Source organism: Vidua chalybeata, chromosome 13 (genome assembly GCF_026979565.1).
Source record: "Vidua chalybeata isolate OUT-0048 chromosome 13, bVidCha1 merged haplotype, whole genome shotgun sequence".
In the NCBI taxonomy this organism is placed as follows: Eukaryota; Metazoa; Chordata; class Aves; order Passeriformes; family Viduidae; genus Vidua; species Vidua chalybeata.
Window position 1 is genome coordinate 3842108 of NC_071542.1, and position 25113 is coordinate 3867220.

Genomic DNA, 25113 nt, shown 5'->3' on the forward strand with positions numbered 1-25113 from the left:
ATTGGCAGCCCAGAAAGAAGCAGATGATACATTTCCATGCCAGAGAGGGGAACTTTGAAAAACTCATGGCATGCAAGTGCCTTATTCAACATGTCAATTTGTTTCCTGAACTGTAACTGTTTAGGAGTTTTCAGTCATGGGAATTCTGCTGCTTGTCATTGCAGGCGTGAAAGATATTAAACAAAGTAATCAACTAAATGAGCTCAGAAATACAGGCTGCTTTACTACATCAGAATCACATACTGCAGTTCTTAACTCTCCCAGTAATAACAAAAGGTTATTTGTGAACATCGCAGGTGAAACACTAAAGCTTTTAAAATTTCTTGGACAGAGATCTGATAGGGATGTTTCAGTTTGATACATTTATTGTTTTAATTTCTTATTCAATTATTTTGTTTGGTTTGTTGTGGTTTTGTTTTTTACTAGAAGATGCTATGAGGTGAGAAAGAAACTCACAATAAGCTCCTTAAATTCTTTCTGGATCTGGCTTCCAGCCTGTAAAGAACATTTCATATGGTGTTATTTTGCTAGTCTTTAAAGCTCTATAAGCAGTGTTTGTACCACAATAGACCAAAGTGACAGAAATTTCATAGCCACAGTTCATCTTCTGTTAGAAAAGGGAATCTCAAAACTATCTCTGATATTGAAGGATCATCAAATTTACCACAACTGGCTCCCACCCTTGACTTCATATACTCAGAAATTCCTGTCTGGCCACTTTCTGTCCTGTTTTCCTGCATGCATACAATTTGGTTTCCTGTTCAGAACAACACAGAATGCAACTCTCTCTTTTTTTCTGAGTAGTCAGAGGGCTGCCTGCATGCTCACAAAATTAAAAAAAAAATTAGTGGAAGTGATGCTATTTAATCTTTAACATGCTGGTCATCACTCTTAATCTGCAACTGTGCTGCTTTGAGTTCACCCCACTGCGAGGTTTAGAAATATTTATTCCCTTTGTCATTGTTTGTTTAAGGATTGTCACTTTCTGCAATTCATAAATGCCAAATCAAGTTCCTCTTGCTTCTAGCTTGCCCTAGGCATTGAAGTTTACTCCTGAAACTTTTGGAGAGGGACTTTCCCATAAATTCACTTAAGCCCAGGAAGAATCTTCATTTATCCCTTCTCATGTTACCCATCTCAGAGCTTGCTCATATGGCACTGCTCTGATGCCCCTACTCCACACGATCTCTTACATTTGGCTGCTGGAGGGTTTGGCTCCCACTGACTTTCATGCTTTTCTGGAGCTGGCAGTTAGAAAAATTGATTCTCTCACTCTTTACCTTGTTCCATCAGCCCTGGAAATTACTCTTCTGCAGATACATACAAACTGATGAGTTGCTTTTTCATGACACTCCAATGCAGTCATGTGAGTAATGTTTCATGAGAGTGAAAAATTCTGTCAAAATTCAATGCACACAGCAAAATAAAGAGCACTGAAATATTTTGGATGAAATATTAGTAATACTGAACAATTGAAATTAATTGCTTTGATATTTCTTATTTCAGAACTAGCATTTTGCACCAGAGTTTGTTAAAACACACAGTCTAAAAAAATTGAGATCGAACAAAGTGTAGAAATATATTTGCAAATATTCTTCATCCTCATCTGCCTCTGTCCCAGATACATAGATAGAAGGCATCTTCATACTCCAAATTGTAAATAGAAGATCACAAACATATGGGAAAAAATGTGTTGCCACTTCAACTACCTCTCAGCAGATGCAGGCATACAACATCAATTGTTCATTCATCAGTGTTTCAGACATCCTCCTGGTCCATGAGTATGTTTCTTTTCTTCATTAGATAGCTCTGACTCTGTCTAAATCTTGAACTAATCTAGAGCACAAAATGCCTCTGACTTACTCAATCCTGACCAGGTTTTCTTAGCACAATTACAACAGCAGTTCAGGAACCAAAATGTCAAAGCATATGGAAGACTTACTTCTGCGGAAGGAAGTTACTAGATCAGAATGGTAAACATTTCTGGTTGCATTCCTGGACGTGAAGCTCATCTGCTGCTGAACACTGGGGATACATTAAACACAACATGGCTTGAAAAAGTCCTGTTTTAAAGCTGAAAAAAATGCAGGGGCAAAATCTGGTAGGTTTAAAATAGAACTTTCAAATCTATTGTAACACGCAACTTTCTGCATCTTCTTCAGGTGAAAGGCAAAAATGGAGAACACTTCAAGATTTGATCAATTTATCTCTGTGTTTGAAGCCTTTTTAACTGCATTGATGGAGAAGCCGTAAAAAGGCATAATTTTTTTCTGGGAACATGTGCCTGCGTCATGTTGACACCAGCAGTTATAAATAGCTGTGATCTGTATCAATAGCTATTTTCAGAGTGGATAGAGTCAGGCACAGTGGTATTAATTCATGAGAGCAGGAAAGGGAGGCAGCACAATCAGCTTAAACTAAACATGAGAAATCCTTCATGTAGGAAAGACTGGACAATGTCTTGTAAGGAAAAGCTAACCCATGCAATTTCTCAAAGTGAGAGAAGGTCAACAATTCCTTCTGGAATCCCAGCTCTCTGACATCACCAGCTCCTGAAGTCACAGTGAGTTGAGCAAACTGAAAATTCTAGCCATTTGATGACATCACCAAGTAGGACTTCCTCTTGTAACTTACCTTCCTTAGAGGATACAGAGGGTTCATGTCCTTTTAAAAGAAGAATGCTACCTTCCTATTCATGTTCTAGATTTTTGTTTTCTCCCTTGAGAGCTGGCATATATAGTTACCCCTGCTTGATTTCCTACCGAAACAAACTCCCAAGCAGAGATGCAATAGTAGAAAGTTAGTATAAAGTTAATATAAAGGCTGAAACTTCCAGGGGAGGCCTTGAGCTCCTTCCTCACATTTCCTGTTTGACTTTACCCTGATGGATCTGTACCTTCTAGTCAGTTGAGAGTACACAGAAGCAAAAAGTCCTGAAAGATGAAAGCTAAACTGAATGTGGATGACTTGAGGCTTAGTTATGGTTTCTGACAAATTTTTATGTCATAATTATACTCCATTGCTTGTTGCACACCACTTCAGAAATCAAAATCCTGCATTATGGATACTGCCTCAGCATATACAAGTGAGTTTCTGCTCCACACACTGGTTTAGTTTGAAATGAAAGAATCAAGCAGAGGTTTCATGATGGTAGCATGCAAACACTAGCACTCTCGTGCTATTCTGAACTTGAATGCCCAAAACCAAAAGCAACATGTGCACTCCAAGAATGGCCAGGAAACAGGTGTGAACTGAGAATATCTGTAATGGTCCAGAGTAAATGGCTAAGTATGTACCCACAATGGAGAATAAGAAAAAAATAATGTAAGACACTAAAATTCTGATACCAGTTAACAGACAATGTTACAGGATGTTGTCTTTATTTAAGTAACATGTCTTGCTTTCCCATGTTTCCTTCCCTATTGCTGTTTACTGCCTACATATTACAGAGGTCAATGTCTTGATGCTGTTTATGCTGATAAATAAATTACAGGAGGTTCCTCTCTGATGATCTATAGTGTACACAGTAACAGTGTTATGCCACACTTCAGAAATATACAGAGTCACTGAAAAAACTTTTAAGAGTCAAAACTGACTGTGAGGCTGGAAGTCGATCCACATTATCCTGTGGCTTACATGCTGTCCTAACCTGTTTTGCTGTACCAAGGGTTCCTATCACAGAAGCAAAAAGCAGAATAACACGTATCATCATCTGGCTGAACTTACAGTTTAGTCACAGAAATCAGAAGCATTATTCTAGTCTATTCTAGTATTCAGCACAGAATATTATATCCTCTACCATATTCTGTGGCAGAGGTGTAGCAAAGCTCAGCTCTGTTCCCTCACAGCTGAGCTCAGGGAACCCTCTCATACTTGCACATTCAGCCATAACCTTGAAGGATATAGTGAGGAGGCCAATCAAAACCTTCCCCACCCATGGCAGGAAAAAGAAAACTCCTAACAAACCATTTCCCAATCTTTTCCTCAGGGTCTACTTCCAAACCCCATATTCAAATATAAGATATGCCAATTCAGAGAGCAAAGCACCAAATTCCCTCGTCTGCCCTTCCTGCCTAAGGAGCAGGAAGGAAAAGGGACCACCCTTCTTCTGATAACCTCAGCCCCAGAGGCTGCTCGTTTGCCCAACACCTTTAACTTGGCAATGTGACCCAGAGCACAACAACTATTCACTGTACAGACCCTGGCTCACGTCTTGAGCATGAAAATGAACATATGAACACCACCTAGGAGTTTTTGCTTAATTACTCAGCTATGCAGACACAGGATCCTTACAAGCAAACCACTCTGGAGAGGCAGGAAAGAGAATACTTAATACTCTTTTCTAAAAATACAATTAGAGATGTTTCCTCTAGAAAAATCAACATTCTTGTCTTAAAGTGGAATTTAATATAGTAATTTTTATTTTTTGAATGAATTTGTGTGGTCAAGCTACAGTTTTGAAAGGAAACCTAATCCATATAAAGCTAGGAAAAATGTGAAATATAATCTAAGAATGTCTTTCAAAGCAAAGGCTAGCTCAAAAGAGAGATCCTCAAAGACAGAAGAAGCAGCCCAATTGAAGCAGCTCAATTTGATTCATTATGTACAAACTAAATAAGAAATCCCTGGAAGAGAACGTGGGAGACCTACTCTGTTGGCTCCACTGGCATGCCTCCTGCTTTATTGACATTTCCTATACAATAATGCATTTGAGAAGAAAATGAAACTGTGCCTGATGAAAAAAAGGAAGAAGTGAGAGAACTGCTTAGTGAAAAGAAAGGATGAAAGATTATATTTATTTCTTTACATGGCTGTGAAATATTATTACTGGCTTAATTTGCAGATAATCTCAATATAGGATCCAAAACAAACTACAAATACACAAACAAAATGTATTACAAGCAAAAGACCTTGAAATCAACTGAACTTCTTACAGCAAAAGTAGAGAGGTGTCTCTGGAATTTGAGGTTTGATTTATGAGTCTATTACCATGCTAAGAATTGTTGCATATGCCTCCTGAAAAGAGGAGAGACCTGTTACACCCCAAGTGAGAGGATTTAGAAGGACAGGAGATTAGTAATCATTCAAAGAGAGACTTGTCATGAACTATGAACAAACAGAAGCAGCTTATCCAACATTGACACACCTTCAGAAAAATCTGCTCTGTGATTCACTGATGAGCTATGATGCAACCTCTAATGCTCTGATCCCAATTGATAATGACAGTCTCATGTGCCCTACACACAAAAAAAATATTTTATATAGTTCCACTGTTATTCTTTTGATTCACCATGGTTTATAGTGGTAGTCTTGGAACAGCCTGAGGGCCCAAGAACAGGCTCTTAAAAATTATGCTCTGTCTACGACAGGCTTTCGAGGATTTACAAGAATTTTGTCTTGCTTATTCGAGAAAATAAATTGGAATAGATACATGAAAAGAGTAGTACCTGCATAGACATTTAAATAACTCAAATATCTTATCCTAGGATCTGAAGGACAGGAAAAATATCAGTCCAAGGAAGACCTAGAGGAGGCTAACCAAGCATGAAGAATTGGAAGCAAGGGGGCTAATAATATTTCATTGTGCAGTTTCACTCAACAGTTTTCACTTTAGACTGTTTTTCCCAGGAAATCTGAATACACATACCATACCTCCTCTGTAAGTCCCAGGAATTCAAGTAGTTTACATGATTTCCAAAAGCTTGCCTGTTTATCATTCTCCAACTCCACAATACAGAATTGATGTGGTATGAAGTAGATTTTCCTGATAGCATTTAAACTTCTATTTGATGCAGAAAATATCTGAAAGACATCTTCTAATTTCCCTAAGCCAAATTATCGCATTTTTTATTCATCCATTTGTTTATTGGATTTTGATCTATGCAAGGAGTAATTGGACAAGTGAACAGAGTAAAAAAAGCATATGACTGTCCTGATTAAAAAACAACTGTGTTCAACAAATTTACCTTGTCTTTCTTCACCTGTTTATCATTTTAATAAATTGTTAACAATTGGTCTTCTACCTATAGGTCTAAATCAAGGCTCTGAAAAGAAATAATTGGGAAATATGGATCCATTTCAGGTCCATCTCTGTCCATGTCTTACTTCTGAGATATCTCACAGATGTTAGATATGACCTTCTAGGTTCCCTTCTTTCCTTGGTGAGAGAACTCTGAGGCTGATGATGTGCATATATAGCAGCCAGGTCATCACACAGAGAAGGGACATCACCACATCTCACTGCAGAGCTGTGCCTTTTTAACAAGCCCCCTCATAAAGTTCAATTCCTGATCAGGCAACAATGCTGTTTAGCTTGGTAATTTTTCTGCCTCCAGCTGGTAACCTTATGCTAAAACTATCCACTCCCCTTTCCTTGTGATGTTTATCATCTGTCATTGCTTGGAGAAATAAACTACATTCATCCTAGGCTGAGGAAAATAGATTCTGAATCACTACTCTCTGCTGGTAATTTTTGAAGATGTTGCGTACCATGGAACAATATGTACCAGTGTGCTGCACACAGCACCAAATCTCAACCACTGACAATGGAGAAAAAAGGATATCTTGTTATCATTTTCTTTGAATTTGATGTCAGAACTCAAAAAGGGGCTTCCTTCCTAGGAGAAAAAAAAAAATGGCTTGCCTGACAGCAGATCTCTACTCCATGCTACCCTTCCTCAACAAATGCACTCCCAAATTCACAACGCACTGGACAGTGTTGCATGCAGCCCACTCTGGTAACTCATTCCTGTCTAGCTTGGGCCACAACATCAGGAAGATATTATGGGGCTGAGCCAACACGCAGCCAGTCTGCTGTTATCAGGAACACACACTTCAGCATATCACCCAGATCCTCATCTCCCAGGACAAGAGAAAAGTGCCTTGTCAAACTGCCACTCACTAAGGAGAGTACTATAAAGTATACAACAGCAGTGAGGATTCAATTCCCAGATGTCACAGCTCTGGGGGGCTTTGTAGGTTTGTTTTTTAATAACTGGTAGGCACAGTCTCTCTGAATATAGAGCAAATATCTGTGAGAATGATATAGTGGAAGGTGATGAGTGGGATGGGACAGCCTTCTCTTCAGGTCATCAGAGATCTGTTTTTTAATAAACTATTTGTTTAAAAAGCCATTTTCTACTATGACTCCACACACCTTCAATCAGTAATAAAGTCTTTCACTTGCCTTTAACAAGCTAACTTCAGCATTGCAAGGAATTTAAACAGCTCACAAAGAATGCAGTAAATCACTTGCCCCTTCTCTGTTTGAGGGAATAGTTCTTTAATTACTTAGCAGAACAATGCTAGAGATCTTTTAAAAAACGCAGGAATTTCAGTCTTAAGCTACACCCTCATGTGTAACTAAGAATGGAAAATTCAGTTCTACTGTCTAGGAATTTTTCCAAAAGTGTAATTTTTACAATGGGAAATAAAACTTCCTTTGAAATAATAAATGGACATGACAATTTTAATCAAGAGTCCAGTGAAACGAAATTTCACAGCCTAAGTTTCAGCAGTACAAAGATGATCATGAACATCACTGGCTTAATCTGCTTCTGGGAAACAGATTGTAGGCTCACAGCAGCAAGATCATGGGACTGCTCACCCTAGAGACTTCCCCAGGAAATCCCTGACCATAGGATAAATTGCTGCTAACAAATAGTGTCATTAACAGACTAGATTTTTAGAGTTTACCTTTGGCAGTGGTGGGGGCTGTCCAGAAAACAAGCAATGTACTAGAGCTGGCTGCAGCCTGGTTGAGCCCTGCAGAAGGACTTGGCAGTGGCACGTATTTTCTGTTGCCAGGAAAGAGGATCCAATTTCACCAGTCTTTGCAACAAGACCCCTGACAGTTCAGCTGTATAAGCACACCCTGAAAAATACTTAGGGACAGCCAGCTTCTACCCAGACATTAAAAGAAGAGTTTTGACTACAAAGAACTCAAGGAAACATCTTTATTTTTTTTTCCCTATATCAGTGAAAGTTTTTGCAACAAAGTGATCTTTAGGAGCTGGATTCATCTATATCTAAGTAACCTACACTTATCCAAAACAACTTCTTCCCCTCCTTCACTGATTAGAAGCAAGATGTGGGGTAAGCACATTTAAATTAAATACTGAGTCTTTTTCAGAAGAACAGCAGAGCTTGTTTGGACTGCACATTCATAAGCAAACTAGATATACAAACACCAGATTAAAACTTACATATCAAAATAAGATGAAGATGGAGATAGAAAACCCTATGCATTTACATTCCAGGCTAAGACATGCACTGCCTTGCATGACCTTGTTAAAGGGTATGAGTTTTTGATCTGTATATAAAATTTTCTAAAACTAAACCCAGGCATAGGAGGAGTCTTTATAAACTTATGAGAAAAACATGGCTAAAGCCTTCCCTTTGCAGCCCTTTCTCACAGTTACTCTTTCAAACTGAAACTCACCTTTGCAATTTGACAGCCTGCCTATGAGACACTGTCCTGTTTGTCACTTGGAGTGGCACAATGCATCCTGCTTGGCAGATCTGTGGGAGAAGGGAGATCTCACTCAGGAGACTGGACACATATTTCATATACAGCATTTTCTGAAGCTCCAAGTTGTTTTGGAGATGGGAGAAGAAACTTGACCTCTTTATGCAACTGTTTGCACTTCAGGTAGATACCTGCTAGGGAAAAACTGCTCAAACAGTGGATAGAAGGAATATAGCCCAGAGTTTATAGCACTGCAGAGCAGTTCTTTGGTTCTGCCTGGCTCCTGTTCAATAAGCATAGGCTTGTAGTGCTCTGGCTTGTAATTAGGGGACCACAACACAGGAAAGTAGAAGCTTGAAAGAATTTGATTTCAAGAGTCTCCCACAGAAACACCTTATAAACAACAAGACCCAGTGTAAAAAGGTACTTAAAATTGACTTGGGAAAGGCTTTTCTCTCCCCTCATCACATTCCAAGGTAACCTTGAGCAAGAGGGGACGACGAAACCTAGAAGACCTCAATCAGTCCAATTCATTTGGAGAGAGTTCAGTAACAGAGGTTGTGCAGGAGTGCTCTCCTGTGAGCTCTGTGTAACCTTAAATTTTTGACCTGTCAGTGTCCACCACCCACAGAAGGCCCAAAGCAGTGAAACAGCTTAAACAAGCACATCAGCAGCGTGCAGAGCTCTAGAACACTATGATAAAGAAGGAAACAGGAAAGAAAACTAGCAAAAAATGCAAACTACAGCTAGGGCAGGGATGGAAAAAAACCCAAAAAACTAGTCTTCTGAAGATTTAAAAAGTTACTGCAATGACTCAGATTTTTAGACTTCAAAATCCTCAGACAAACAGAAAAATGTGGCTGGGGGTGTCGGAGTCTAGGGGTTCCTATAAGTCAGGGTGACCCCAAGAGAGATCGTAAAGAGTCTTTGCTTCCTTAGCCTGAATGTCGCTGAAGAAGAGGTCTTGGAATGCTTCCAGTTGCTTTTTCAAGGTTGTTTATTATTTCTTATCTACAATATTTTCTCTCTGACCTGCCGAAATCCTCTCAGCAAGGCAGCCATGGCATTATGCTCTGCCCTATCGGGCAGTGATTACCTTTTATATCAAAAGTTACGTATACTGTGTTTACAATTTATTACCAATACCTAATATTTATGTTGGACAGTGTGTCCTACCTTAAACCAATAGAAAAGTGTCACTATCACAGCAAGACATGGAGGACAAGAACAAGAAGAAGGTCAGGACACGCCCAAATCCCTCCATCTTGTCCCCTGAACCCCTTATCTTAAAACCCCCAAAATTCTACTTTTCCACCCTGTGTTAGTTCAAATATCACACTACTAAAACCCTTGTGACTTGTAATTCCTCATTCAGAGTTGAGAGTTTTCCACGGCTAAAATCGAAGCTACTGGTGTTTTTTGATTTCGTGCCAGGGTCTCTGAGACCCAGTGCAGCCAGAGGGATGTCCTAGACTCCGACAGGGGGGACACTTTGTTCAGAGGTGAGCTCACATGCACACTTCTCCCGTGCAAAGCCTGTATTGTTCAGTCAATCTGATTTCACAAGGGAAACCCATAATCTTATGCTGCGGAGCAGAGGATGTGGAACTACAACTCCCATTTCCCTAGACCTCTGCAGGACGTGATCTCCAGGTCTGAGAACATCCCTAGCATGGCAAAGTGCCTAAGCACAGAAAATCTCAGCTGGCTGGGCAGAGGGAACACAGCAACCCTCCAGTTTCTCAGACACCACAGCTCTAAGGGGAGGCTGGCTGGACTCCAATATTACAGGCACAACACTACAATGATAACATCAATGTTTTATTTTCATTTAATTCAATTAAAACTGTAATTCTGAGTTTGCTAGTAATGCCTGTAAAACTTAGGTCAAACTTACAATGTGCTTATATAGCTTGAGTTATAAAATATCAATATAACCTAATATAGCTATATAACCTGCTATCAATATAACATAAATAATGACTTTTTATATATATATCTATATAACCTGATCTCAATATAACCTGAAACATAGCTTTTTATACCTATACAACCTGAAATAAATAACTTTCTATACAATATACAATATATCTTGTATACTTTCTATACAAGATATATATAACTTTCTATATAATGCAATGTCTAGTATATGGTTAACTAGTTGCTTAATGCTGAAAAAAAAAAAGAAAATAAAAAGAAAAAAAAAGAAAATAATTCACCAGGTGGATAATTTCTGAAATCGATAATTATAGTACTAATGAGAAATTAGAAGCCAATTAGCCACAAAATAAATAATTTAGACTAGTTAGGACCAGACAGACCAAGGAACACTGTTACTGTGCTCTGGTCTAGAAGTCACAGAACTGGGAAAATGTCTTCCACATAGCAATTCCAAGCAGAGACCTGAATTGTTTTGCTGGTACGCTGGATAAGGATTTGAGAAAGAAAATAACAATAAATATCTAATTTTCTCACGCTAAACTATGCAGTAGTACTCAGCTCTGCATCTGAGAGACGATCTCACGCTCTCATTTGTTTCCTTTTATTCTCACCTTCTGTATTTTGCCAGTTCGGGGTCTGTTGTGCTCCTTAAGGGCTTACATTTGCTCTACTGTTGGACTCAACCAGACAGGAGAGCCAGCAGCTTTTCCCTCTTGCAGCAGTCTCCTGAAGTAACTTTTCTAAACAGTGTGTTACTCTTTGTTCATGTTCTTTACTCTGTTAAACTACATTAAAAAAATAAAGGGTGTCATGTACAGGATACCTTCACAAGCTCACAGAGCTCATCATGTGCCTACAGGTGAGTCTGGGCTTAGGACAAACTCTTAGCATGCACTCTCTTCATAAGTCAGCTCTGTAGCTCAGGACTGTGTTAACAACACCTGCCACCATGTACAAAAATCCCTGTACAGCATGTTATGGACCAGAAGCCTTCCCTGACCCTGTCAAGCTGAGGTATGTGAGCTGTTAGGCTAAACCCAGCCCTGGCCAATGGCAGCCGTGGTAGGCGCACAACATCCTTGCAGCAGGCTGCTAGGACTTTCTCCCATTTCTTCACAGGGATACCACAAATACTTGGGATTGGAGAGGAAGCAGACAGGTGTGCCAGCTCGAAGGAGTCCCTCAAGAGCAGTAAAGCCTCCTCACCTCCCATCCCTAGCAGCCACGTTCGGGACCTGCCCTGAGGCGCCCGCCGCTCACCTCATGGTGCACCCACCATTTTCTTCCGTGGCTTTTGCTCCGCCTCTCCCAAAAGCAAGGGAAACGCCCCGAGCCCCCTCAGCCAGGGCTGCAAAAGGAGGGCGGAAATCACGGCCCAAAAATTACTGTTTTGCACCTCATAGAAGGGTGAAAAGGTCTGTGAGAAGAAAGGTGTCAGACTTGTTTTGACTACGGTTTGAAAAGACGTCATGGGAAGGTAAGGCTGCTGCCAAATCCCGCCTTTTTTGGAGGCGGCCAGCCATTCAAGGCCGCGAGACCCTGGAGACAAAGACCGTCCCTTTTCCCTGGGAAAGAAAAGTGGCCAGCCCAGGTACCTGATGTCAGTTTGCAGCGGGTTTTTTGCATTTCCCCACAACCCAAATTTTATTCTTCTTCAGCTTCTGTCTGGGAGGTATGGGGTGTCCCCCCCTACCCTCATCTCCGCCCCTCAGCCCTATTCTTCTGTTTCCCCATCTCCAACCCTCACCCCTACTTCCAGCTCACCCCTGCCCCACCCTCTTTCCACACTTTTCCCCTCCCCATCCTGCCCCTGCCCCATCCCTGACTCCCTCCACCAGCCACCTGTGACTCCCTGCAGCAGCACATGGGAGCCCGAACTCGTGGGGATAGTGCGGCCCTCGCAGCAGGACAGCACCCAAATAAAACTGTCAGGGATGACGTCTGTGGGCTGCACAATGTCACAAAGGGGGCTGGGGCTGAGGGGAGGGGCTGGAGGGTGACACAGAATCACCCTCACAGAATCACAGAATCCTAACAGCGAGACTACACCAGAACCCTCCCACTGGGACAAGGCAGCAACCTTCACAACAGGACAACGACAGAAACCTCAGAGGACAACAGGACCCCCTGGGAAAAGGTAGGGATGACATCTATGGGTTAGAGAGCAACACGAAGGGTTTGGAGGCTGACCAGGATTACTAGAGTTTTTTTGCAGGATTACTAGGAATATTTAAGGGATTTTTGAAGGTATTTCAGGACTTTTCTGGCGTCTTTTAGGGTATTGTTACACTTTCCTAAAGGCTATTTTAGAATTCCTTAGTGCATTTTTAGGGTCAGGATGAGGGTCAGACAGGATGCCTGCTAAAAATGCAGAGTATTACTGCAATGTAGTGGAATACCTACAAAAGGTGCCAGCGGAGGGGCAGTGGGCAGGGTCAGACAGGGCCAAAGGCCCCTGGAGACAAAGACCAGCCTATTTTCTTGGGAAAGAAAAGTGGCCAGCCCAGGTTCCTGAAGTCAGTTTGTAGGGTTCCCTTGGAACTCTCAGGGCAGCACAGATTTGAGGTGGAGGCAGCTTGGGTCTGCGACACATCCTTGTTTCTTTGGATTTTTTGGAGGTGGACACCCACTCGGGGCCACAGGCCCCTGGAGACAAAGACCATCCCTTTTCCCTGGTAAAGAGAAGTGGCCAGCCCAGTTTCCTGATGTCAGTTTGTAGGGTTCCCTTGGGACTGTCAGGGCAGCACAGGTTTGAGGTGGGGGCAGCTTGGGTCTGCGACACATCCTTATTTATTCGGATTTTTTGGAGTTGGCCAACCACTAGTGGCCACAGGCCCCTGGAGACAAAGACCATCCCTTTTCCCTGGTAAAGAGAAGTGGCCAGCCCAGGTTCCTGATGTCAGTTTGTAGGGTTCTCTTGGGACTGTCAGGGCAGCACAGGTTTGAGGTGGGGGCAGCTTGGGTCTGCAACACATCGTTAGTCGTATGGATTTTTTGGGGTTGGCCGGCCACTGGAGGCCACATGCCCTGGAGGCAAAGACCATCCCTTTTCCCTGGGAAAGAAAAGTGGCCAGCCCAGGTTCCAGATGTCAGTTTGTAGGGTTCCCTTGGGACTGTCAGGGCAGCACAGGTTTGAGGTGGAGGCAGCTTGGGTCTGGGACAAATCGTTAATCGTTCGGATTTTTTAGACTCGGCGGCCCACTAAGGGCCACATGCCCCTGGAGACAAAGACCATCCCTTTTCCCTGGGTGTCGTGGTTTGACATGGAAGTGAATTTTTTCCAGGAAGTTGGGTCAAAACAATCAGTGGTCAGGTTTGGATATTGGCACCTGGAGTGACCACTGAAAGTATGGACACGCCTCTGAGAACACAAGGGGTTAAAAGCAAGAACTCCCAGGGGAACTGTCTCTTTGGTTCCGGTCGTCAGAGTGTGCAGACTCTCCCCTGCCCTGCCTAAGGCTGGGCAGGGGAGGGGAAACCACGCGGCCTTGTCCAGGTAGGCCGAGGGGCTGAGGGTCTGGAACCGAGCCAGCTCCTGGATGGAAGGGTGGAGAGAAGCGGAGATGCCTTTGTTCCCCCCCCCCCCGGCCCCAGAGGGAAAGCGACAGAGAGCCTGGCGGCACCTGGAAATTTGCCAGCAGGCGAGAAGGAGAAAGGGTGGGGGGGATGATATCCAGCATGGGAGACGGAACGCTGGACCGAGATATCAGCCGTCCAGGGAGTCTGAACTTTTAACCCTTTCCAGGAAATGAGGGCTTTGTAAAATATTACTCCTCCTTGATTTGTAGTGGAAGAGAGACAGTCCGGGACCTGAGATGTTAGAAGAAGAAATATTTAGGTGGGAGGAGATGATGAAGTAGCTTTTGGCTGGACTTTTCTTGTTAGCCATGGACTGAACCAAAATCTCCTGCAATAGAGACTGCATTTTAGGGGGATGCAGTGGTGACCCAAGGAGACCTGCTTCAGCTTCCAAAAGCACCGGAATGGCAAGAACAGAAGAAAGTTGAGGAGGGAATGGTGATGCCCTCTGTCTTCGGGAAAGAAGGTGATTTTCTGTTCTTGGACCCTCGGCCCCAGGGGAAAATGGGGGGGGACGGTAGTCCCAAGATGAGGAGCTGAACTGTTGTATCTTTGGGTCCGTGGCAAAGCATCCTTAAAGGAGCCCTATGAGAAGTCTGTCCATGCACGGTGGTGAGAGCACTGTGACATGGAAAGGAGAGTGTCACACTGGCGGATTTTCTCCGCGCGGTTGCCATGTGTGACAGGGAAACACAGGGTGTGGCAACTGTGTTTCCTGGGGGGTCTGTGGTGCAAGAGAGACTTCTCTCTCCCTTGATAGTTTGAGTATTGATTATCTGAAGGGTGGTAATTTGATCAGGAATCCCGGGTGATGTTTCATGGTGGGTGTTTTTGGAAACTGGGAGGAGGAGGGGTGTTTTAAAAGGTCTTCACCCTGGGTTTAGTTTATGTGTTTTTTGTGTTAGTAGTAGTTTAATAAAGTTTTTTTCCCCTTTGTTATTAAGCTTGGGCCTGCTCTGCTCTGTTCCTGATAACATCTCACAGCATTTATTTGGGGAAGGTGCATTTTCATGGGGGCGCTGGCATTGCGCCAGTGTCAAACCATGACACTGGGAAAGAAAAGTGGCCAGCCCAGGTTCCAGATGTCAGTTTGTAGGGTTCCCTTGGGACTGTCAGGGCAGCAGAGGTTTGAGGTGGGGGCAGCTTGGGTCTGTGACACATCCTTGCTTCTTTGGATTTTTTGGAGGTGGACACCCACTCGGGGCCACAGGCCCCTGGAGACAAAGACCATCCCTTTTCCCTGGGTAAAGAAAAGTGGCCAGCCCAGATTCCTGATGTCAGTTTGTAGGGTTCCCTTGGGACTGTCAGGGCAGCACAGGTTTGAGGTGGAGGCAGCTTGGGTCTGCGACACATCATTAGTCGTACGGATTTTTTGGAGTTGGCCAACCACTAGTGGCCACAGGCCCCTGGAGACAAAGACCGTCCCTTTTCCCTGGGAAAGAAAAGTGGCCAGCCCAGGTTCCTGATGTCAGTTTGTAGGGTTCCCTTGGGACTGTCAGGGCAGCACAGGTTTGAGGTGGGGGCAGCTTGAGTCTGGGAAACATCGTTAATCATTCGGATTTTTTAGACTCGGCGGCCCACTAAGGGCCACATGCCCCTGGAGACAAAGACCGACCCTTTTCCCTGGGAAAGAGAAGTGGCCAGCCCAGGTTCCTGATGTCAGTTTGTAGGGTTCCCTTGGGACTGTCAGGGCAGCACAGGTTTGAGGTGGAGGCAGCTTGGGTCTGCGACACATCATTAGTCGTACGGATTTTTTGGAGGCGGCCGGTCACTGGAGGCCACAGGCCCCTGGAGACAAAGACCATCCCTTTTCCCTGGTAAAGAGAAGTGGCCAGCCCAGGTTCCTGATGTCAGTTTTTAGGGTTCCCTTGGGACTGTCAAGGCAGCACAGGTTTGTTGTGGGGGCAGTTTGCGTCTGTGACACATCCTTATTTATTCGGATTTTTTGGAGTTGGCCAACCACTAGTGGCCTCAGGCCCCTGGAGAAAAAGACCATCCCTTTTCCCTGGTAAAGAAAAGTGGCCAGCCCAGGTTCCTGATATCAGTTTGTAGGGTTCCCTTGGGACTGTCAGGGCAGCACAGGTTTGAGGTGGGGGCAGCTTGGGTCTGCGACACATCGTTAGTTGTACGGATTTTTTGGAGGCAGCCAGCAACTGGAGGCCACAGGCCCCTGGAGACAAAGACCATCCCTTTTCCCTGGGAAGGAAAAGTGGCCAGCCCAGGTTCCTGATGTCAGTTTGTAGGGTTCCCTTGGTACTCTCAGGGCAGCACAGGTTTGAGGTGGAGGCAGCTTGGGTCTGCGACACATCCTTTTTTATTATTATTTTTTGGAGTTGGCCAGCCACTAATGGCCACAGGCCCCTGGAGACAAAGAACGTCCCTTTTTCCTGGGAAAGAAAAGTGGCCAGCCCAGTTTTCTGATGTCAGTTAGTAGGGTTTCCTTCGTTCTGTCAGGGAAGCACAGGTTTGAGGTGCGGCCAGCTTCGGTCTGGGACACATCGTTAATTGTTCGGATTTTTTGGAAGCGGCCAGCCACTTCAGGGATATAGGCCCCTGGAGACAAACACCGTCCCTTTTCCCTGGGAAAGAAAAGTGGCCAGCCCAGTTTCCTGATGTCAGTTTGTAGGGTTCCCTTGGTACTGTCAGGGCAGCACAGGTTTGTGGTGGCGGCAGCTTGGGTCTCGGGCATATCCTTAATCGTTTGGATTTTTGGAGGTGTCCGGCCACTCAGGGCCACATGCCCCTGGAGACAAAGACCGTCCCTTTTCCCTGGGAAAGAAAAGTTGCCTGCCCACTTCCTGATGTCAGTTTGTAGGGTTCCTTAGGGAATGTCAGGACAGCCCGTAGACTTTCCTGACACATTCTACCTGACTGGCTAATTAGCAAAACCACTTTTCTCACACAGAATCTTTGAGAGGAACAGAAAAACAACGAGTAGAAAAACACTAGCTGCAGGCTGTTTACAGTACCATGCTATCATCCTTTCTCTTCAACTCCCTAAAAGTCTGATAAGTCTGCCGTGAGAATACTTACCTCGTTTTCTCTCTCTCTGAGCAGGCTGTCATATCTACATAAATGGACTTGCAGGAATACAGAAGATAAAAGATGTGGTTTTGAAAGGCTAGATCCTTGCTAGGCCAAATTGGATCTCACCCTGTAGATCAAAGATCAAGGAGCTCAAAGTGGAGATAGGGAGACAGGTCGAGATCACAAGATATAGCAAAGCATTTCTAAAGATAATGAGGGATTCTGGTGGACTGGGCAGTTAGGTTAAATCTGCCACACTCATTCACTTTTGGGGACTGAATTGTGGAGTGCTAAACCATATCTCCTGCTGTATAAAGTAAAAGAGACCCATCCAAATTGTATGGTTAGTGTGCACACTCTCATTCTCTATTGTAAAACACTTCATAAGATATTACATAGTCTTAGGAACAAAATGAAATAAAGCCATTATACCCTCATGGAATGGGAAAATATGTTCCAAATATTTTTTCCCTCAGTTTTCTTCTTCTTTTCATCTGAATCGTCAGTTTGACCATTCTGTAATGTTTTCAACAGATGCACCAAACATAGTATTTTTATTACAGGCTCTTGCCCCTTACATGCTTCCTTGCGATTTTGTGATATAGTTCACAGTCATTAGAGGTTTTTTATCTCTTTTCCCAGAGACTATTTTAAAGGACTACTTAACCCCTAAAAATCATAATTTCTCTGGCATCTCAAAGCTTTTTAAGAAAGTTGTTTTGGTTTGTTTGGTTGGTTTTTTTTTAATATTGCAGCATTCCTAATGGCTTCAGACCCACTACAAGCAGAAGTTCCAAATCCATCTTATCGTAAAGAGACTGTTAAAGCTAATGAACTGCCAGTTTTGGTATTTGTATGTTTCTAAATACTTTTAATGTCAAAGTTGCCTTCCTGAATCCTCAGGTGAATCAGAAAACATTGTGTTGATAAAACAGACCCAGTTCAATTGTTTCTGCAAATTCACCTTTCTTGTATAGGATTGTACTTCAAGAAATCTCGTTTCATTCAAACATTGAAAGTATAGATTAGACATCATATGTGACCCTTTCATCTGTCTGAACTGCTTTTTTTTTTTTTAACTCCTTTTGTGAGTTTCTCAGTTGCTTCAAATAAGGACAGATTTTTTCAATTCACATAGCATGTTATCTGAAGATCTCCCGCTTGCTTTCTTCAGTGTCTTGAATGGGAAGACATGAATGTTATCTTTTAGAGTCTGAATATCTGAATTTTCTCTTTTCTAGTCTAGTTTCATGTACCAGAGTGCTTATATCTACTAGGACCAATTTCAGCTTGAAAGAACATATCATATAAGCTCATTACTAAAATGGCCAAAAAGAATGCATAAGACCAAGATGTAGTGTTGCTGAAGCTGGAGGCAGAAATACTGAAATCCTCCAGCCTCCTTTTTAGTACCTCATTTGTATTCCAAAATCAGTGCACAATCTTGTCCTTTAAGATCCAGCTGTCAGCCAGCTGAGCTAGCTGGGTTTCTAGCAACAGGGTGACATTAGTAGGGCTCAAGTGATGCTGCACACAGAAGTCCCCAGTGTGCAGCTCTAGCATACAGTAATTCCATGCAGTTGGACAATGCCAGTGCTGACTTTGGATCACCAGAAGAGTAGAACTATGGAGATTTAATGGAGAGGTCTCTGGAGGAAGTGGTCTGAAGAAGACAGCAGGAATCCCATCTGTGTGTTTGTACAAAGAATTGAAATGCCATTTCCGGAAAAAGATCTTCAAATGGATCTAGTTTTTCTGCAGATGATTTCTAAACGATATGCATTCCATGGAAAGTTTCACTGAGCATCTGAAATACAGCTGCATTGAAGTGTATTGAATCAAGTTTGGGCAGCAGCGAAATCAAGGTTTTCAGAAATACCTGACATCCAAGTCCTGCAGAAATTTATACCTTTTGATGTCCAGATGCTGTTAAAATCATGGCTGACCATTTAGCAACCTAATATTTTTAATCTGAAATACCAAGAAAATCTTAAACTGTGAGAGAAAACTCATCTCTTTTATGGCTTGAATATTTTTCTTAGTTTATTTCCTGTTTTCCAATTCATTTCTACAAATGCTATACTTCCAAGTTAAGACTATTTTTTTCCTGGAACTGTAGAAAAGAAAAGAAAAGAAAAGAAAAGAAAAGAAAGAAAAGAAAAGAAAAGAAAAGAAAAGAAAAGAAAAGAAAAGAAAAGAAAAGAAAAGAAAAGAAAAGAAAAGAAAAGAAAAGAAAGAAAAGAAAAGAAAAGAAAAGAAAAGAAAAGAAAAGAAAAGAAAAGAAAAGAAAAGAAAAGAAAAGAAAGAAAAGAAAAGAAAAGGAAAAGAAAAGAAAAGAAAAGAAAAGAAAAGAAAAGAAAAGAAAAGAAAAGAAAAGAAAAGAAAAGAAAAGAAAAGAAAAGAAAAGAAAAGAAAAGAAAAGAAAAAAAAAAGCCTATCTGGATTCTCTCTTCCCCACACTCATCCTTATATGAAAAGAATTGAAATCTTCTATTTTGACCTTACAATTCTCTTCAGAAATTCAAAGTTCTATTATTAAACTGTTTCCGTTGCTTTCTGGCTATTCTAACTTCCCGGAACCACTCTTTGCAGCTCTATATTTTTTACAGTAAGGCATCACAGGGGTCTGTGAGAAGTTTGAATGTGAAGGAGAGCTAACATGCAAGATACACGTGACATATTTGACATATTTCACCTTTCTGTATGCTTCAACGGGACAAAAGAAATATGAAATAAATCAACACAAGATTTCTAAATCTTGGAAATCTATGACTTGAATTTTGAGTCCGTTTGCAGGGCTCTGTGGAACTGCAAACGTGAAGTCCAAGGAATAGAGCAGAAGGTGTGTAGGGCACGGGTACAGAAGATTGCTCTGAAGGGTGCTGTAAGTAAGATTGCATCCTATAAAGATAGCAGCTGCTTCTGCTGCTGCCAGCATAGAAAATTTGTGCCACCAGCCTAGTTTTCTGGAGATATTTGACCTGTACATTCTTGAGGGCCTGCAGATGTGAATGACTCTGTCCTTGGATCTTTTTTTCTTTTGAATGTGTATGACCTGATCTGCTATTTTGTACCGTACCGTATCATTTTCTAAACAGACATGTCTCAACCCTTTGAAAGCAGTAGTTGGAAGTTAGGTTGCAATCATGAGTTGGCTGTCAAAAGAATTAATTTTCTGGTTGAAGCAAAATTGCAATAGAAAAATTTGATCCACTCCTATGATAGAGATTCATTTTGAACGGACAGGGTCCTTTGCATTAGTGGTTGTACTGCATGTGCAAGAAATATGACTCGCTTGGTTTCTAATGCTGATAATAGTCCTCTTTGTATTACTACAAGAATTGAATCTATCATCATTATTTTCCTCTTATTATTGTGCTGTAAAGGAAAAATAGTTTTGCATGAAGCAAGGAATAAAATGCATGTATTTAACATCATTCTTGCAGATAGTCCTTGAGGCTGAAAATACCTCCCAGAAGCTGCATCAAAATCTAGACAGATGGCAGAATGCAGAACCTGCATTGCATTTAGGATTGATTACAAAATAAAACCCAAGAAATTCTTCACGGATGCTTCCTAAGTACAAAGGTGCCATGAATTCAAGTTGAAAAATAGTCAATGTGAAACTTATTCGATGAATCAAAAAATGCTGCTCATCAAGAGACTACCGTGCCAAGTGTGCTACAAGGCATTTTTGTAGTTAACATCATTTCCAGCATGAAAAAATACTCTTTTTCTTGTCGAAAAAAGAGTGCACAACAGTTTGGAAAAAAAAGTGCTTTTCTTTTTCTACTGATAAGAACCGTGTATCACTGGAAGAGATACTGTCAACAGGTTTTTGAAAACAATGCTATTTTCAAGGTTAATTCTTTTCATAAATACTTAACATGAAAAAATTGGATCTGCTGTTAATCCTGAAGACGCTTGAAGGACAATATCTTTGTTTCAGTCTCTTCTCACTAGCAGAAGAGCTCAGTCTTACCTGTAAGCTTTTTGATGTTCCTTATGCATGGCCTAGACATCCTTGTCTCCATGACCATCATGATTTCCATAGCCAGTGATGAGAATTTTTGTTCACGATTGATGAAATTAAGTATCATAACATTGGTGTAAAGTCAGTTGGAAGTTTTTTTCTCCAAAGGAATCTCTTCCTTCCTAATGAAAACCATTGGCAATAGCAAACCTACTCTGTTTTTCAGGAAGTGAAAAAATACACCTGCACTGTACAATTGCCTCCTCTTTTTTTCACCAGAAGAAGAAAACTGCTGTTTTCTTCTTCTTCTATCACCTTAGACTTACTTGATTCCAAATAGTTTTCAACCTTTGAATTTCTATTTTTAGCTAATTACTTTCACAGTGTGCTATAGCAAATGTATTCCAAAAGGCCATTTGCACATATTCAAATGGCTTACTTCTATGCTATTAAGAAATGGTTGTGCTTCTTGATTAAGAAATGGTTGTGCTTCTTGATTAAGAACCCATCAAGATGCAGTCATATTTTATATTATACCAAATTAAAAAGAACCCCAAGGATTAAAAATTATACCAGCAAATGATGGCTGTAAGACTGTTGCAGGAGGTTTTTTTCCAGAACCACGTGCAGTTCTTCCCACTTTTATTTTTCCCTCTGATTACTTCGTACAGGAATATTTTTACACAGTCTTCTAATAGTGGCATGTTACTACTAGGGTAGGGCATTGCCCTGCCAGCATTTGCATTGACTCTAATGTAGTTGTGTTCAAATTTGCTGATGGGACAAAGATTTTTTGCTGAACGCACTTCAGCAAGCAAGAGAGCCTCTTAGTCTTTAGATGCTAGGAGTCCCAGAAAAGGATGAATGAGGTGATGATGTGCCTTGTGTTCTGAAGAGAGATCAAAAACTTCTTTCTGGGGTCAAACCCGTCTTGGTACTGAAAGTGCACAGAAGGGTTGGAAGCAGCACTTTAACCCTCTTTGCATTCACTAGGAAATGGGAGACAGAACTTGCCCCAAGGTTTGTGCAAGAAGATTCTTTTGCTGCAACTGTTGACCAGACAATATCTCTGGGAAAATTGGCAGTGGCAGAAAGCAAGCCCTTCCTGGGAAATGGATTGCAATTGTTCTGAAGTTATTCCCATTCACTGTTGCTAAGCTCTGCTGTCTAGCTGTCAGATATGGTTGGGACCATGTGGAAAGCATTAGAAACAATGGACTGATGCTGCAATATTGAGTCAACAGAGCTGGTCTTTTCCATAGGTGTCATGGAAAACTATTTCTAGTGGTAAAAATGAGTTGAATATCAAAAAAGAACAGCATGGTAGGGAAAAAATGACATCAATAGAATGAAGATGCCTAGAGTAGTTCTTTTGAAGTTACACAGAGTGAATATTTTCTAAAGAAGTTTGTGAAACTAATGAAGAAGTAGGAGTACATTCCATATGACTGGTGCACAACTTCATCTTTCCAACTTACAAGGAAACATATGATTAAAAGACAAATTTTCTTCCTTGTGGAAAAGTAGCCCATTAATAATTTGATCAAAGGTAGGATTCTATCAAGTGTTCCTACAAGACAGTAGTAGTACTATGAAAGGCATTTTGGCGTGTATTTAGCTCCAGGAAATTGGAGAAAGCAGAAGAGTGTCTTTCCCTGCTGCAAGCTGTACTTCCTATTTGCTATTGCTGCTTGAATATTGTCGAAAGAAAACTTGTCCAAAGAAGACTATTGTATAGAAGCAACTGTAAGTATCCATTCCGTTCCTGCCAATTTTTAACTAGAAAGTATGAGACACACACTCTAGTTGAGTAGTCTAGTGCATAGATGGAGTATACCGTCACTAAGAAATGGGGACTCTGGATAAAGGAGCAAATGCAGATGAATATCAGGGAAGGAAGTGATTAGAGAGCTAAGTGCAGACCCTTGACTTGACAAGAAATGACGTCAAGTAATCCCAAGCAGAACCATATAGAACACCATTTTGAAATGGGTCGCATTCATGGTCCTCTATTCCCCCTATATGAAGGATCTGTGTTATGAATCAATCTTCAAAATGGTATGGCTAAAAAACTTAGATATCTTTTTTATTTTTTTCCCCAGAAACAGCTGTCTGAAAAACTCTTTTAAACCGACCTTTTCCCTTAAGATGCCATTTCTTAAAACCGCATCTTGTCATTTAACAATGTATTCCAAATAGCATTTACAAATTAAGACTAAAAGGAACACTCTTCCAAGTCATCTTTCTTTTTTTGCAGCTCAGTGCTAACATAGGGAGCAAAGAAGAGAAAAGACTGCAGCACTTTATGGAACGTCTTTGTCATTAGGGACATGTGGTCCTAAATGGGTGTCCACCCCAAAAAAACTCCAACAACCAAGGATGTGCCCCAGACCCAATCTGCCCCAACCTCAAACCTGTGCTGCCCTGACAGTCTCAAGCACACTTTACAAACTGCCAAACGGTTTTTGGTTCACAGCATTTGTCACTGGCCTATAAACAGGATGTTGGCCCGTTCTAGGCGAGCTTGAACAAATGAGACCAGCTTGTTTAGCAGGCATGGTCCGAATGTAAGGGCTAAAAGCAGTATCGCTAGCGGACCTATCAGGGTGGAAATTAGAGTGGTGAGCCATGGCGATTGATTGAACCAGGATTCGAACCAGCTCTGTTGGGTTTCCCTCTCTTTCTTTCTTTGAGCCAGTCTATCTTGGAGTTCTGCCAATGGAGTCTTTAACGACTCCTGTGTGGTCCACATAGAAGCAGCATTCCTCCTTCAAGGCGGCACACAGTCCTCCTTGTTGCATGAACAAGAGGTCCAGTCCTTGCCTGGTCTGTAAGACCACTTCCAAAAGCGAGGAGACTGATTTCTCTAGAAAGGAGATGGATTTCTCGATCCTCTGCAGGTCCTCATCGATGGTCATTTGCAGCTGAGCAAGCCCTTGGTGTCGGGTCGCAAGGGCTGAGACACCCGTGGCTGTGCCAGCTGCTCCCAGGCCGAGCAGCATTGCGATAGTCACTCCTGTTATTATTTCTCTTTTGTGGAGTCGGCCGGGTTTCCTCAAAAAGGTGGTCTACCTCTTTGTCTGAGTGGTACAGGACCCTAGGAACAATCAGAACTTGGACACAGAAGTCGATAGCGTCATTGAACTTGGCAAGGAACACGCAAGGACTCACCCCAGATCACTGACAAACCCACATCCCAGATGCGGATGGGACCGCCCACTTGTTGATCTTTCTGTTGGGCTTGACGACTTCGGTGCAGAAGTTGCCTTTCTGCTTTGCCAAGGCTGCATTGCCAAAGCATTTGCCCTGGCCTGTGACTTGACTCAGGGTGATTCCTCTACAAGGAGTGTCCCATCTGCACTGGTGGGGGCATCGGCTGTGGAGTAACTGAAAGGGGGTGTTTAGAGCAACTCCTTCGTAGAAAGGAGGTTTAACATCGTAGCAAAGCCAGCAGGAATTGGTTAGGTTTGGGTTGGATTCGTTCAAGGATAGAAAGGTAGCCTCTAGCATGCGGAAGATTGGGTCTGAGTCTGACTCGGCTAAGCGGCCTATTTGGAAGGCATCCACATGGCCAGTCAGGATATCAGTGGCCTTTGTGGGTAAGGTTTTGGGATGGGTTATGTTTCTCCCTTTCAGCACGTCCTTAATAACCTTATTGGGTCCTACCAGTCAGGGTGCCGGTGGTTGGAGCCTGATAATTCGCACATTCACCCACTCTTTTGGCCCTTTGAGGACTACAGTCCGCGTTCTGCCTGTGGCCCAACTAGGGTGTTCTGGCTGCAAAACCGTCATGTTATAGTGTGTGCACTTCCGATATTTGGGCTGTGTATAATGGTTGCTATAGACCCCTTTCGCAATGGCGGGCTTTTTACAGCCGGCAGGTGCCCAGGTGAACTGTAAAAATCTATCGGGCTCCTGCGGTTCCCACCCTTCTCCTGATGGTCTGGCATCTGTGACAATGGTTTCACAGCCCCAGTGTCCGCAGTATCCCCACCCTGGGTAGTTACAGTACTTCTTCCCTGGGTTGGAGGCTGGACACCAGTAGGATAGGTACATGTACATGATGTGTGGGTGATGGGGTTGTATTTTTGGTCATCCTGGAAACAGGTCGGCAATGTGGAACACA

General features: G+C 42.4%; 2 long non-coding RNA genes across 2 annotated transcripts; one reads left to right on the forward strand and one right to left on the reverse strand.

Annotated features, from left to right (window-relative positions):
• Positions 1–445: 445 nt before the first annotated feature.
• LOC128794852 (uncharacterized) lies at positions 446–12323 on the reverse strand. Its single transcript, XR_008433292.1, has 6 exons — positions 12251–12323; positions 11020–11193; positions 8441–8520; positions 1943–2025; positions 1281–1396; positions 446–495 (listed from the first exon to the last, which is right to left on the reverse strand). It is a non-coding gene; the product is annotated as an uncharacterized LOC128794852 (long non-coding RNA).
• Positions 12324–12453: 130 nt separating this feature from the next.
• Positions 12454–20559, forward strand: LOC128794820 (uncharacterized). Its single transcript, XR_008433280.1, has 3 exons — positions 12454–12545; positions 14325–14453; positions 20461–20559. It is a non-coding gene; the product is annotated as an uncharacterized LOC128794820 (long non-coding RNA).
• The last annotated feature ends 4554 nt before the right edge of the window (positions 20560–25113 follow it).